The following is a 15,604-nucleotide window of genomic DNA, read 5'->3' on the forward strand; positions in this document are numbered from 1 at the left end:
ATGGTTTTTAGTTTTTCAGATGTTTGATTTACCATGAAAAAAATAAATAAATACAATTAAAATTAGTTAGAAATTTATATTTTTTTAAATTATTTGATCTCTAGATAAAATAAATTTTAAAATTTTAAAATAATTTATTAATTTCATATCAAAAATTATTTTTCTTTATCTTTTCTCTTATTATATTTTTTTCAATATTTTCTTTTATTTGTATTTCCCTTTAATTTTCTGAAAACCAAACATAATGTGAAGATTTTTGAAAAGAAACTCTTAGAACTATGTTTGGTTTTCAAAAAATTTAAGGAAAGGGAAGAAAATTAAGAGGTAGAAGGAAAGAAAAAGTTAAGAAAAATAAAAAAACATTCAAAATCAATAAATTATTTTTAAATACTTTTTCAAACCAATTTCACTTATTCTCCTCCATTATACAAAGTTTCAAAAATTTTAAAATATATAAAATTTTAATCAATTTTAATTATATTTTATTTATTTTTCATATTTTCCATAATGAATATAATTTGAGAAAACAATTTTCCTTAACACTTTTTTTCTCAATACTTTTCAGGAATCAACAGTCTTAGGGCTCGTTTGATGGTGTTTTTCAAAATTTGTTTTTAGAAGTTGTTTTTAAAATAGAGAACAAAAAAACAATTTTTTAGAATATTTTTAAAATAAGAATATTTAGTAAGATGTTTTAAAAAATAATTTTTTAAAATAAAAAAACAAAAAACTTGTTTGGATGAAAGAATTTGTATTGTTTTTAAAAATAATGTCTTACTTTTATTTTATAAATTTAATTTATAATAATATGAAATCAAATTCAAGTCTTATTAAAAAATAAAAATTAAATCTAGATAAATAAAATTTTTTAATTATGAAACAATTTTTTTTTATCAAAAATTACTAATAAAAATAATTTTACTATTCAGTTTTAATGCAAGTCAAATAAATACTTTAATTATTATTTTTTAATTTCTTTGTTAGCCCAAGGGTTCTCTTAATCAGGTTTTGATGATAACAAACCATGGTTAAGTGACTAATTGTTTTAAACTGTTAAGAATTTCAGGTTTAATCTCAAAAATTCATCAAGGACCAAACGAATACGGGATCGAGATCATTTGGAAGACTTGTAATCATAGGAAATGAATGTAAGATGATAGCATGAGTGCACTTAGGATGTTCATACCTTTTCATGCATCTTAGAAAACTCGGTTTATTCTCTAAAACTTGTTTTTCTTTAAAACCCGAGTTTTATCAAATATACCTTAGGCAAATTGATTCAAAATTGGCATATTAACTCACCTAAAGACTTTGCCTAAGTATTGGAAAAGAAAGAAATAAAAAAGGATAGGTTTTCGAGGCCAAAAGGCTTAACCGGTCGAGGCTATGGCCAACCGGCTCAACCGGTTGGGGAACCGGTCGACCGGTTCCCCTTGTCCGGTCGAGGTCCGGTCGAGGGAGACACAAAATTTTCTCTCTCTCCCAATAGCTTTCTCTTCCCTGTCGAGCCTCACCCTTGTCCGATCGAGGTCCGGTCGAGGTCCGGTCGAGGCAACGGTAACCTGTCATGCATTAAATGCACCAACAGCTAGTGATCCGGTCGACCCTTTGCTCGTCCGGTCGAGGCTACTTTTCTGCTGTTTTTGTCTCCCGAGCTTAGAAACCTATAAATTGAGAGCTCCTCTTCATTTATGAAAAAGAGAACTATTGCATTCAAAGCCTACCTACCTATTCTTGATCAAAAAGCTCTCCATTTCTTTCTAAGTGCATCAAACCATCACTTGCATATTCTTAGTGCACTCTTGCAATTCATCCTAGCCTTCTCTTGTACTTGAGTCATCCTTAAGCTAGGTTGAAAGTTTCATCCTTGTGTAAACTAAGTGTAAAAGCCTTCAAGTGGTTCAAATCTTGAAGAGATTGTGTAAGAGCCCATTGGAGCCGGAATCCAAGTGTAAGACGATTGAAAGCTTGATTGAAGCTTCAAGTTAGTGGAACCCTCACTCGGTTAGGAGATTGAGGAGAGTGGACGTAGGCAAGGAAGGGCCGAACCACTATAAACCTGAGTTTGAATTCTCTAACTTTATCTTTTTCCTTTATTTATTTTGTGCATATATTATTGTGTGGAAAAAGATTTTGAAAAACCCAATTCACCCCCCTTTTTGGGTATTTTCCTTAATTAATTCATAGCCTTTGTTTTATCAATTGGTATCAGAGCTAGACCTCTTGCTTAAGACTTAATCGTCTAAGAGGAAAATGGCTATTCCATCAAGCTCATCTCAAACTGAAAATTGTTCAAAACATAGAGCTCCATTCTTTACGGAAACCGACTATCCCTATTGGAAATCTAGAATGACTTGGTTCTTACAATCAACTGATTTAGATGTATGAGATGTCATTGAAGATGGCTCAACTCTTCCCACTAAATTAGTTGATGGAGTTTTGGTTCCAAAACCCAAGAAAGAATGGAATGAGCTTGATAGAAGAAATTTTCAATTAAATGCTAAAGCCATTTATACTTTACAATGTGCTATAGATAGAAATGAATACAATAGAATATGCCAATGTAAATCTGCTAAGGAATTTTGGAGATTGCTTGAAATAACTCATGAAGGAACTAATCAAGTGAAAGAGTCAAAAATTAATATACTTGTCCATAACTATGAATTGTTTTCAATGAAAGAAACTGAAACTATTGTTGAGATGATTACTAGGTTCACTGAAATTGTCAATGGCCTTGAAGCATTGGGAAGGGTCATAAATGAATCCGAAAAGGTGATGAAGATATTGAGGTCTCTCCCCTCAAAGTGGCATACAAAGTTCACCGCTATTCAAGAAGCTAAAGATTTTACCAAGCTACCTATGAAAGAACTCTTAGGGTCATTAATGACCTATGAAATCAGTTTGACAAAGCAACTACAAGAAAGTGAAGACAAAAAGAAGAAAAGTATAGCTCTCAAGGCTACAACCAAGGAAGAAGAAGATGTTGAAGAAGAAAAACCAAGTGAAGAAGATGATGATTTAACTCTCATCACAAGAAAGCTAAACAAGTACATGAGAGGTGAAAGGTTTAGAGGGAAAAAGTTTATCTCTAGAAGAAATCCCTCAAGAAGAGAATCCTCATCACATGGTAACAAGGAAAAATGGGAAGAGAAAGGAGATTTGATATGCTTCAAATGCAAAAAGCCGGGACACATTAAATATGATTGTCCTCTCTACAAAATTGAAGCCAAGAGAAGAATGAAGAAGGCAATGATGGCCACTTGGAGTGAAAGTGAAGAATCTTCCAAGGAAGAAAAGGAAAAAGAAGTGGCAAACATGTGCTTCATGGCAATAGATGATCTTGATGAGGTAAACTCTAACTCTAGTGATGAAGATATGCATGCTATTTTTGAAGAACTATATGAGGATTTTGAAAAACTTAGTTTGAAAAATAATTCTCTTAAAAAGAGAATTCAAGAACTTGAAAAAGAACTTGAGGAAGTGAAAGAAAAGTTTTCGATTGATGAAATCTCTAACACTCATATTGAAAAAGAGAATGAGATTTTAAGAAATGAAAATGAAATTTTGAAAAAGAAAAATGAATGGTTGACCTCCTCTCTTTCAATTTTCTCTTGTGGACAAAAGTTCTTTGAAATGATCTTAGCAAGCCAAAAATGTGTTTTTGACAAACAAGGACTAAGATTCAAATCTTCAAAGAACCAAAAGTATTTTAAAAACTATTTTGTAAAAGAATCCTCAAGTGAATGTCCTTCCACTATTTGTAACTTTTGTGGAAGAGGAGGGCACATTAGTAGTACATGTCCCTTAAGAAATGGTGCTCAAAAGAATTCAAATGTTAAGGTTAAAAAGGTTTGGGTTGAAAAATCCAAAGTCACTAACCCTCAAGGACCCAAAAAGACATGGGCACCTAAATCAACTTGAATTCTATTTTGTAGGACTCAAAGGAGGATAAATGGTTCTTGGATAGTGGGTGCTCAAGACACATGACCGGGGATGAATCCAAGTTTGCCTTCCTTACAAAGAGAAAAGGAGGATATGTCACCTTTGGAGACAATGCAAAAGGAAGAATCATTGGTCAAGGTAACATAGGTAATGGTACATCCTCCCTTATTGAAAGTGTTTTATTAGTAGATGGTTTAAAACACAATCTTTTGAGCATTAGTCAACTTTGTGACAAAGGTTTTAAAGTAATTTTTGAAGCATCTCATTGTATTATCAAAGATATTCAAAATGACAAAACCATCTTCATGGGTCATAGATGTGAAAATGTATATGCTATAAATATTTCAAAATATGATGGCCATGATAGATGTTTTTCAAGCATGCATGATCAAAGTTGGTTGTGACATAGGAGGTTGGGACATGCTAACATGGACCTCATTTCCCAACTCAACAAAGATGAACTCGTTAGAGGCCTTCCCAAAATTAATTTTCAAAAAGACAAAATTTGTGAAGCTTGTCAAATGGGAAAGCAAATCAAAAACTCTTTTAAAAACAAAAATTTCATCTCAACATCTAAACCTCTTGAATTGCTACACATGGATTTATTTGGTCCTTCTAGGACACCTAGTCTAGGAGGAAAATCTTATGCTTATGTCATTGTGGATGATTTCTCTAGATACACATGGGTCTTGTTTTTAAGTCAAAAGAGTGAAGCTTTTTATGAGTTTTCAAAATTTTGTAACAAGGTTCAAAATGAAAAAAGTTTTTCAATCACTTGCATTAGAAGTGATCATGGGAGAGAATTTGAGAATTTTGACTTTGAGGAATATTGCAATAAGCATGGTATCAATCACAATTTTTCGGCTCCTAGAACTCCTCAACAAAATGGGGTAGTTGAAAGGAAAAATAGAACTCTTCAAGAAATGGCTAGAACCATGCTAAATGAAAACAATTTGCCAAAGTATTTTTGGGCTGAAGCGGTAAACACTTCTTGCTATGTTTTAAATAGAATATTGTTGAGGCCCATTCTTAAGAAAACTCCCTATGAGCTTTGGAAAAACAAGAAACCCAACATTAGCTATTTCAAAGTCTTTGGGTGCAAATGTTTTATATTAAACACCAAAGATAATCTTGGAAAATTTGATGCAAAATCCGATGTTGAAATTTTTCTTGGCTACTCAACTTCAAGTAAAGCTTTTAGAGTTTTCAATAAAAGAACCATGGTTGTAGAAGAGTCCATCCATGTCATTTTTTATGAATCTAACAATTCTCTTCAAGAAAGAGAAAGTTTTGATGATGATTTAGGATTGGAGACCTCCATGGGAAAATTGCAAATTGAAGACAAAAGACAACAAGAAGAAAGTGGAGAGGATCCCAAGAAAGAAGAATCACCTTTGGCACTACCTCCTCCTCAACAAGTGCAAGGTGAATCAAGCCAAGACCTTCCAAAAGATTGGAAGTTTGTCATCAACCATCCACAAGATCAAATCATTGGTAATCCATCAAGTGGGGTAAGAACGAGATCATCCCTTAGAAATATTTGTAATAATCTTGCATTCATCTCTCAAATTGAACCTAAAAACATAAAAGATGCTATAGTTGATGAAAATTGGATGATTGCTATGCAAGAAGAATTAAATCAATTTGAAAGAAGTGAAGTATGGGAACTAGTACCAAGACCTTCAAATCAAAGTGTCATTGGAACCAAATGGGTCTTTAGAAACAAAATGGATGAAAATGGCATCATAGTAAGAAATAAGGCAAGATTGGTAGCCTAAGGGTATAATCAAGAAGAAGGAATAGACTATGAAGAGACTTTTGCCCCCGTAGCTAGAATGGAAGCAATTAGAATGTTGCTTGCTTTTGCATGTTTCAAAAACTTTATTCTATATCAAATGGATGTGAAAAGTGCTTTTCTAAATGGTTTCATAAATGAGGAAGTATATGTTGAACAACCACCCGGTTTTCAAGGCTTTAACTTTCCAAACCATGTTTTTAAACTCAAAAAGGCACTTTATGGTTTGAAACAAGCACCTAGAGCTTGGTATGAAAGGCTTAGTAAATTTCTTTTGAAAAAGGGTTTTAAAATGGGAAAAATTGACACAACTCTTTTCATAAAAACCAAAGAAAAGGATATGCTCGTAGTTCAAATATATGTTGATGATATTATTTTTGGAGCTACTAATGACTCTCTTTGTGAAGATTTCTCTAAGTGTATGCATAGTGAATTTGAAATGAGCATGATGGGAGAACTCAATTTCTTCCTTGGACTTCAAGTCAAGCAACTAAAGGAAGGAACTTTCATCAATCAAGCAAAGTATATAAAGGATCTTCTCAAGAGGTTCAACATGGAAGAAGCCAAGGTGATGAAAACTCCAATGAGCTCATCCATCAAGCTTGACATGGATGAAAAAGGTAAATCTATTAACTCAACTATGTATAGAGGCATGATAAGATCTTTGCTTTATTTGACCGCTAGTAGACCCGATATCATGTGTAGTGTATGCTTGTGTGCTAGATTTCAATCTTGTCCTAAAGAATCTCACTTAAGTGTCGTTAAAAGAATTCTTAGATATTTGAAAGGGACAATGAATATTGGTTTGTGGTATCCTAAGGGTGATAATTTTGAATTGATTGGTTTCTCGGATGCCGATTTTTCCGGTTGTAGAGTTGAAAGAAAGAGCACTAGTGGCACTTGTCATTTCTTAGGACACTCACTTGTCTCATGGCATAGTAAGAAGCAAAATTCGGTAGCTTTGTCAACGGCTGAAGCCGAGTACATAGCAATCGGTTTGTGTTGTGCACAAATCCTTTGGATGAAACAAACACTTAGTGATTTTAACTTGTCTTTTGAGCATGTTCCTATCAAATGTGATAACACTAGTGCCATAAATATTTCAAAAAATCCCGTGCAACACTCTAGGACCAAGCATATAGAAATTAGACATCATTTTCTTAGAGATCATGCACAAAAGGGTGACATTACACTTGAATTTGTAAGCACAAAAGATCAACTTGCCGATATTTTTACAAAACCTCTAAGTGAATAACAATTTTCCGATATTAGAAGACAACTAGGGGTTATTTCTCTTTGATCTGATGTTTGTATAATGAATTCTTGTTGGAAATGCATTAGAATTGCATAAATTTCATCTCATACGCATCATATAGCAATCCCTTAGGAAATAGGTCAATTTTTGACCAAAAATACAAATTCTCGTGGCATTGGACATCAAAAATTGGGGATTTCAACTGAAAAGGGCAGGGGGAGGATCACAAGACAAGAAAATGCAAGAAAATTTGGAAAATGAGAACGTTGACCGTTGACTAAGCGGTCGACCGGTTGGGGAACCGGTCGACCGTTGACTAAGCGGTCGATCGGTTGGGGAACCGGTCGACCGGTTCGTCGGGGCTGGGAATTTAAAGAGCCCCCGCGCATCAGTTTTTTCCACTGTTCTCTGGTATTCCTTGAAGCCTCTTCATCTTCCCGCCTTCAAAGACCTGTTTGGGCTATTCCTTGGACCGATTTCGGGGTTTTGAGTGACTTTTGAAGAGATTTTGGGGCTAGGGTTCCATCTCTGGACGGATTCGGACTTCGGATCTGGACTGGCTCCTCTCTGATTGCGCGCCATCTTCTGGTTTTGCTCCTTTCCCGCGCACCTAGGGCTTATTCGGGTTGGTCTTCTCTCTTTGCCTACTCTCTTCATTTCTCCAAGCTTATCTTCATTTTTGGATTTGGATGGCTCCTCGAAAGGAGACGGGTGCTTCCAGAGCTCAGGGCAAGCGCCCTGCTGAGCCCTCTCAGCAGCCTGAGCAGACCGAGGCTCGCCGAAAGGAGAGGTACGACACCGCCCTCTTCGGCTCAGTTGAGGATTATCAAAGGTACAAGACGCATTTCGCCAAAAGAAAGGTGATTCCAGGGAGAAACATCAATTTCTCCCAACTTCAGAGCCTCGGGTTTAAGGGACTCTTCATCAGGATGGGATGGCTGCCAGTTGTGATGATTTCTGAGCCTATTTATCCGACCTTAGTGTGTGCATTCTACTCCAGGATGACCTATGGACTTGGAGGACCGATTAGGACCACTGTCCGAGGAGTTGAGATTGAATTGAGTCCGGATAGCATCTGCCGCATCCTTGACATTCCCCCTGTTGGTCTCCCAGTATATGAGGCCAAGACATGGCCTACTATCCCAGGGTTCGAGCCTAGAGAGGCCATTCAGAGGCTGTGCGGACTTGCAGTTGCCCATGGGACGGGCAAACCATCAGCACATAGTTTGACCGTGCCTAGCTGAGTCCTTCACCATATGATATGCTCCATCTTATTGCCACGTGGAGGACATCGGGATGAGGTATCCTACTATGAGGCCTTTCTTGTTGACTCACTTCTCACCGGGAGGCGGATATACGTAGGATATGTGATGATGAGGCATATGATGTCCTGCTGTGAGAGTACCACACGTGTGCTTCCTTACGGCCGCTTCCTCACTCGTGTCTTCAAGGATGCGGGGGTAGACTTGAGTAGAGAGACAGAGTTTGAGGCACCCAGCATCTATGACACGTATGACGAGCATTCTCTAGGGCGCATGAAGCTTGAGAAGGCCCCCGATGGCTCCTGGGTTAGGAAAGTCGAGCGACAGGCCCGGGGACATGATCAGATACACCCCGGAGTAGAGGAGGAGGACGAGATCAGAGAGATGGAGGATGGGTTGGACCCTCAGAAGGACCTTGAGCAGAGCAGGCCCGAGCTTGACATTCCGCCTCCACATCAGTCAGAGGGCATTCATGTTGAGGCTACCTTCTCTGAGCCTATGATGATTGAGCCATCCTTCACCGCAGGCCATTCATCTCAGCCATCGTTTACCGAGCTACCATCTCAGGCTCCTCATGCTCCTGATCATCCACCTTGGATGGATTTGTCGGCACAGATCAGCTCTCTCGGGTCTCGTATAGAGGAGTTAGCAGTGGTTCATGATACTCGCTTTTATTCCATGGAAGATCGCATTAATCAGTATCACCGGCTTCACCTCTCAGTTTGAGCATCTCATACAGAGGATTGAGCATCTTGAGAGCCGCCAGGAGAGTCAGCACGAGGAGATGATGGCTTACCTCCGTTCAGTGTTTCCACCACCACCTCCTCAGCCTTGATTTTGTTTGGGATCCCCCTTCGTTTCTTTTTTATGTTGCCAAAGGGGGAGATATGTTAGGATAGGGACATTAGGAGACTTTTTCATTTCCATGCATATCATACTTATGCTTTCATGTGCTGTTGCTCATGCTTATATATGATATGACACTCTTATTGATTCACATTGTCTTCTCGCTTTAAATTTCCTAAATTTTGTGTTGATTATTCCATGATTGGTTTGAGGGGGAGATTTCTTTGTCTCCTAGATAACCAAGGTTTGTCATCATAAAAAATGGGGAGATTGTTAGCCCAAGGGTTCTCCTAATCAGGTTTTGATGATAACAAACCATGGTTAAGTGACTAATTGTTTTAAACTGTTAAGAATCTCAAGCTTAATCTCAAAAATTCATCAAGGACCAAACGAATACGGGATCGAGATCATTTGGAAGACTTGTAATCATAGGAAATGAATGTAAGATGATAGCATGAGTGCACTTAGGATGTTCATACCTTTTCATGCATCTTAGAAAATTCGGTTTATTCTCTAAAACTTGTTTTTCTTTAAAACCCGAGTTTTATCAAATATACCTTAGGCAAATTGATTCAAAATTGGCATACTAACTCACCTAAAGACTTTGCCTAAGTATTGGAAAAGAAAGAAATAAAAAAGGATAGGTTTTCGGGGCCAAAAGGCTCAACCGGTTGGGGAACCGATCGACCGGTTCCCCTTGTCCGGTCGAGGTCCGGTCGAGGGAGACACAAAATTTTCTCTCTCTCCCAATAGCTTTCTCTTCCCAGTCGAGCCTCACTCTTGTCCGGTCGAGGTCCGATCGAGGCAACGGTAACCTGCCATGCATTAAATGCACCAACGGCTAGTGATCCGGTCGACCCTTTGCTCGTCCGGTCGATGCTACTTTTCTGCTGTTTTTGTCTCCCGAGTTTAGAAACCTATAAATTGAGAGTTTCTCTTCATTTATAAAAAAGAGAACTATTGCATTCAAAGCCTACCTACCTGTTCTTGATAAAAAAGCTCTCCATTTCTTTCTAAGTGCATCAAACCATCACTTGCATATTCTTAGTGCACTCTTGCAATTCATCCTAGCCTTCTCTTGTATTTGAGCCATCCTTAAGCTAGGTTGAGAGTTTCATCATTGTGTAAAATAAGTGTGAAAGCCTTCAAGTGGTTCAAATCTTGAAGAGATTGTGTAAGAGCCCATTGGAGCCGGAATCCAAGTGTAAGACGATTGAAAACTTGATTGAAGCTTCAAGTTAGTGGAACCCTCACTCGGTTAGGAGATTGAGGAGAGTGGACGTAGGCAAGGAAGAATCGAACCACTATAAACCCGAGTTTGAATTCTCTAACTTTATCTCTTTCATTTATTTATTTTGTGCATATATTATTGTGTGGAAAAAGATTTTGAAAAACCCAATTCACCCCCCCTTTTGGGTATTTTCCTTAATTAATTCATAGCCTTTGTTTTATCATTCTTGTTTGATCATAATTTCTTATGTTTTTTCTAAGAAATTGTTTTTGAAGAACCAAAAAAAGGTTTTTAATATTTTATAAAAATAAGGATATTTGGCAAGTTGCTTCTATAAAAAAGGATTTTAAAAATAAAAAACAAAAAGATTTGTTTGGATAAATTGTTTTCCTTTTTAAATTTGTTTTGATTTTGTAAAAACATTTTAAATTCAGTTTATATAATATTACTTAATTAAATTTAATTGAAGCCTTATTGAAAATGAAAATAATTTTTTAATTATAAATATACATTTTATTTTTAATAAAAAATATACTATTTTATTATATATTAGAAAAAAAATGATATTTTATTATATTCATAAATTTTTAGTATTAATAAATTTATTATTTTGGTTTTAAATTATTTTTAAAAATTAATAGACTTGTTAACAAATTCAAAGTATTAAGTCTTGATTAATTTGAAGTTAATTTACCTAACAAAAAAAAATGGAAAAATAATAATTCTATGTAAAAAAGAAATAATAGAAGAAATGTTTTTCTATTTTTTAAAATAAATGAAAACAACTTTTACTTATTTTCTAAAAATTGTTTTATATTTTATTTTATTTTAAAAAATTAGAAACATAAAACAATAATCAAATAGTATTATAATTTTTAAAAACTGTTTTAAAAAACTTTGCTGTCTTTAGGGACAAAAATCTGGTAAAATGTATATTATGTTGAAATGATATAATATATTGTTAAATATATATATATATATATATCTGGGGGAGTGGGCACCAAAGTGGCGTGGAAGCCACTGCCAGGAAGCGTAGAGGCGGTGGTGGGTCGTGGGTTCCCGTTCTCCATGACGGAAAGCCTGCATTTTGAGCCTCCAAACACGCTCCGATCTGTATCAAATTTTGAGAGGGAGTTCAATTCGTGGAGATGAGCATCACTACGGAGTCGGATTCCGAATCCAATGGTTGGATTTTCGGATTTTGGTAGGGTGATTTATTCCCGATATTTTTATTTAATATTTTCTCGGAGAAGAATTTGTGGATGTTGTTAAACACTAGATCTACTTATCATTGTGATGGATGGTTGAGGTTTTATATGTACGATTATTCTTTTAATTTGTTGTTGAATATATGAATATTTGGATGGATTTTAGTGGGAATAATGGTAGAGTAAAATTTAGAAATTAGTTGTTGATGACATAATTTACATGAATTAAAGAGGGATATTTGTATGAAATATTGGAATTATTTAGATTGTCTTTGGAAGAAGAAATGAAAATTTTGGGTGACTATTTTGATATAGATTAGTGTTGAAACTTGAAACAAAGAAAATTATCTTTAGAAAAATGAAATAGTGATAATTTATATTGTAGAAAATTTGATTTTATTGCATGTTTAAATTGAAAAAAAAATGTTGGATGTTGTTACATATTTACCATGTTTATTTTATATTATTAAGTATAATTATCTGAGCTGAGGATCGGACAATGGTTATATATTACATTTGATTGTGTAGTAGGAAAGATAAAGTAATGGTTGTGTGAATTGGAAAGGAGAATGATAAGAGGCGAAGACAGCAAAAATGAAAAGAAAAATGAGAAATGAAAGGACTCAGAGAGAGCAAATTAAGAAGGGAGTGAGATCCTTGGTGTGAAAGATACAAAAGTTTACTTGGGAAGACTTCGAATAGAGAGTATATTTAGGTACAGATGTGTATCCTTTGGTGAAAACTCGCTTAATTGTGTGTGGGTATTTGTATCATGTTTGCATTTGGGAGTAGGATTTGTATTAATTAATTGAAGGACATCAATTGTATGTTGAGCATATTATTAGAGACTAAAATGATTTATTTATTTATAAACTTAGAAATGTTTGATATGCTATAAACATGATTGAATAAGAAAAATGATAATTTTGATTGGTTTAATTTTAGAGGGTTTCATTTCATGCATATAATGTAAATATAATAGTATATTCAGGCATGTGATGGTGTTATATTCACCTAAAATATTTAACCTATTGGATGGGAGACATTCTATTGAGCAAGGTGGGAATGCTCACCCCTTTATTTTCTAAAAATTTTTAGATGCAGATATAGTTTATTATGAACTACAAGAAGATTAAGGAGTATTCTAGAAAGTCCCCAAAAGTAAAGGAGCCATAGTAGTAATTGTTTTAAATTTATATTACCTCTTTGACATGTATTACTTTGAGTTATATTGATTTTTAAAACTTAAATTATATTTTGTTAATTCATAAAACATCTTTGGTAATATTTTTGACTTAGAGAGTATTGTGAATATTTGGGCAATTATCTTGGGTGGTAAGGTGATTAGTAGACTTATTATACTTGTGAGCAGGTGATGATTGGTTTGAAAAAAAGAAAAAAATTATATTGTAAATCTTAGTTTCATAAATTTATTTGGGATTAGATGTCAATTTATTAAAAAAAAAAAAAAAATCAGGTTATTAGGATTGATTGTCTCCTTGGATAGGAGTAACTCTTAGGGACAAACCTTTGGCCTGGGGTCACGGGTCAGATTCTAAGTCACTGGGAATTTGGGCCATGATAGAATTTAAGATCAAATACCAAGATCAATATTCTTGGCCAGATACCCCAATGCTGGCAGAGCTGAACAGGATTGGTAAGGATTGTTGGGAGAGGTGGAATAACCATCCGAAGCTTGGTGTCAACAAAGTGAACTTCTCCCAAGAGGAAGATGACACCATCATCCGCATCCAACAAATGTCATTTCATTTTTTATGTAGCACACGATCATTATTAGTTTCTATTTAAGTTTATCATTAGTTTCTATTTTTTAAGTCCATTATTAATTTCTATTTTATGTTCATTATTATTTTCCTATTTCAATTATCTCCTTTATTTTTGCATTATAAACATTATTGTAATATAATTTTTTAGAATTATTCCTTAATTTTCAGATTATATTGTGATATTTGTATTTGTTGTTAAGTGTTTTTTCATTTTGTTTTGAAACAAATCTTCTGCTGCACTATTTTATTTTATTTTATTTTGTTAATCAGTAAAATATGTGGATTAGGAATCCAACAATCATGAATAAATAATGAGAATCATCCTCATATTTTTCCATTATGATGTGATGTGATATGATATGATATGATAGTGTGGTGATCAATTTGAGTTTTGAGGTAGTTCCTGTGTTGTGTTGCAGGTGAGCATGTATAGCAGAAAATCATCTTCCTGGGCTAAACACTAATGCTATCAAGAACCGTTGGAACAATTATTTGAAGAAGAGGCTTGCAATTACAAGTTACCTTGAGCAACAATTCTCTACCATGAGCGGGACCTTCCCACGGATGATGAGACCAGTGATCACTCTCATTATCCCTAATTTCAAAGATATGATATGATAGTGTGGTGATCAATTTGACTTTTGAGGTAGGAATTGTTGTGTTGTGTTGCAGGTGAGCATTTATTGCAAAAAATCATCTTCCAAGGCTAAACACTAATGCTATCAAGAACCGCTGGAACGACCATTTGAAAAATAGGCTTGCAATTACAAGGTACCTTGAGCAACACCTTCTCTACCATGAGCGGGACTTTCCCACGGATGATGAGACTAGTGATCACTCTCATTATCCCTAATTTCAAAGACATGTACTTGGGACTTTGTAAGGCATGTACTTAGGATTCTCATTATCCCTAATTTGGAAGATATATGTACTTAGTACTGTCATTTATCCTTAATTTGGCTATTTCTTTAGCTGGTCATGTGTTAAGGAATTAAACTAATTGCATTTGGATGAACATAGGGAATCAAAAAAGCTAGCTCGGTCATCAATGCCTCAAGGTAATCTCCTTGGACAGAGTGATCGCTAGTCTCATCATCCAGGGAGAAGATGTGCTCAAAGTAGAGAAGGTGTCACTTAAGGTCGCTTGTAGTCGCAGGCCTCTTCTTCAAGTGGTTGTTCCAACGGTTCTTGATAGCATTAGCAAATCGGCAAGGAAGATGATATTTTGCCATAGATGCCCAGCTGCAACACAACACAAGAAGTCCTACCATAGACTCAAGGTGTGTTTTGTATTATGTTGATCAGGGTTTGTAGGTTGATTTATGAGTATTGAGCAGTATTCTCATATGATGATAGTGCTAATTCCTCTCATCATCTACTGCATCAACTCCATTCTCCAATTTTCTTACTTCAAACTCTTTTGAAATGACCTTTAATCACATAATTCAACCTTGGAGTATACATGTTCTAAATCTTTTTAATTAATTAGGTTTTATTTTTCTTGTCTAAAAATTAAAAGAACTAATACAACATAACTAATTAAGATAAAGTCAACTGGTTTACTCATCTACAATCCAATCTCCCACACCAAGATTTTGAAATGATGAAATCTAGGCCCTAGGGCAGGCTATTTCAGTTGCCTTACACAAAGCTGGCACTAAGACACAATAATATTATTCCACAGTGAGAGAAATAAGCAAGAAAATAGAATTTTGATAATAATCAATATTAATAGATATTTAAAGGATAAAATAATTCCTAAATAAAAGAGTAAGCTTTATTTTTAAAATATTGAGGGTTTGTATGTTAACAGCTATAAAAAATAGTTTATGTTTTTTAGAATAAAAAAAATGAGAAAATATGTTTGAAAATTAAAAAATAAGTTTTCTGTTTTCAAAAATATACATAACATATGTTTTGAGGGCATTTTTTTTTAATTATTTTCAATTAGTTTAAAAGTTAATTATATAAATATGATGAATGATTAAAAAATACAATCTTACAAATAAAGGTTATATTTAAAAATATAGAAAAGAGGTTTCAAATGTTTGAGTCCCATTGGGTCATAATTTTTTAAACTTGCTTTTAAAAATTATTTTTAAGTTAAAGAACAGAAAACAATTTTACAATGTTTTATAAAAATAAGAGTGTTTGACAAATTGTTTATAAAAATAATATTTAAATATAAAAACAAGAACTTATTTGGATAAGTTGTTTTTGAAAATATTTTTTTTTTAGTTTTATAAAAACATTATAAATTTAATTTATATAATATAAA

The 15,604-nt window shown here is 34.4% G+C and overlaps 1 long non-coding RNA gene across 1 annotated transcript; it reads left to right on the top strand.

Moving 5' to 3' along the window:
- Positions 1-11,351: 11,351 nt before the first annotated feature.
- Positions 11,352-14,281, top strand: LOC117910404. Its single transcript, XR_004650662.1, has 2 exons — positions 11,352-11,535; positions 13,746-14,281. It is a non-coding gene; the product is annotated as an uncharacterized LOC117910404 (long non-coding RNA).
- Positions 14,282-15,604: the final 1,323 nt, after the last annotated feature.

This window comes from Vitis riparia, unplaced genomic scaffold (assembly GCF_004353265.1).
Source record: "Vitis riparia cultivar Riparia Gloire de Montpellier isolate 1030 unplaced genomic scaffold, EGFV_Vit.rip_1.0 scaffold731_pilon_pilon, whole genome shotgun sequence".
NCBI lineage: Eukaryota > Viridiplantae > Streptophyta > Magnoliopsida > Vitales > Vitaceae > Vitis > Vitis riparia.